At 39.9% G+C, this 967-nt stretch overlaps 1 protein-coding gene across 1 annotated transcript in view; it reads left to right on the forward strand.

Annotated features, from left to right (window-relative positions):
• grin2da (glutamate receptor, ionotropic, N-methyl D-aspartate 2D, a) overlaps nt 1–967 on the forward strand; it is a 254730-nt gene that overhangs the window by 99469 nt on the left and 154294 nt on the right. The gene's annotated exons all lie outside the window — the stretch shown is intronic.

The raw sequence follows: 967 nt of genomic DNA on the forward strand, positions 1-967 counted from the left end.
TCCAATCTGAGTTTTCTGTTGCACGCCTAAACAACACAAGTTCCTTTCTGAGGCTATTTTGCAGCGGCACGGCGGCTTCTCCCAGTGCTTAGCGCCGCCAAAGACGATTGTGATTGGTTTAAAGAAATGCCAATAAACCAGAGCACGTTTTTTTTTCCCATGCCGGAATGCTGTGTGGACTCGCCAGACCCTCCTGCGCGGCGCTGTGGAGGAATGTCCGGCAAAGCAATACTAGTTGTTTGGTGTTGAGCAGGAAGCTGCATGTCTTCTCCTCTCTGTTCTCTTTTCTTTCTGTCACTGTCTAAATAAAATAATAAAATGCCTCAATATCATTAAAAACAAACCGATTAAATGACGAGGAGTCTTTTCCCAAGCAGAAATCTGGGACATATTTGTTAAAATCATGGGATCATGGGATTATGGGATTAGTCTTTTCGTTGAAAACATCTGCTGGAAATGGGTTCGATGAGAGCACCATGACTCAACCAGAAAGTCTTTAGTCGTAAAACCAAAACAATTCAATTTTATTTCAATTGTATTTGTGTCAAATCCTAAGAAGTTATCTCAGGACCCGAGCTTTAAATTAACTTTTTTGACCACCAGCCAACATGGCTAGTCGATTTTAATTAGAAGTTACCTGCCAGTCGGATTTTCCACTAGCCAATTTTTCTACAGGGAAAATAAACCAGGATTATGAATCATTTTAAACATCAATGTTTCTTTAACTAGTTTTTATTTGGGTTGAAGGCAGATAAACATTAAAATGTTAAAAATATAAACAAGTACTTTCAAAACCAGCATGTCATAACAATACCTTAAAGGTCCTATGGAATTGTAATTTCCCTTTTTGAGGTTCTTTTAACATTAATATGAGTTCCCCCAGCCTGCCTTTGGTCCCTCAGTGGCTAGAAATGGTGACAGGTGTAAACTGAGCCCGGGGTATCCTGCTCTGCCTTTGAGAACATGA

Source organism: Etheostoma spectabile, chromosome 14 (assembly GCF_008692095.1).
Source record: "Etheostoma spectabile isolate EspeVRDwgs_2016 chromosome 14, UIUC_Espe_1.0, whole genome shotgun sequence".
NCBI lineage: Eukaryota > Metazoa > Chordata > Actinopteri > Perciformes > Percidae > Etheostoma > Etheostoma spectabile.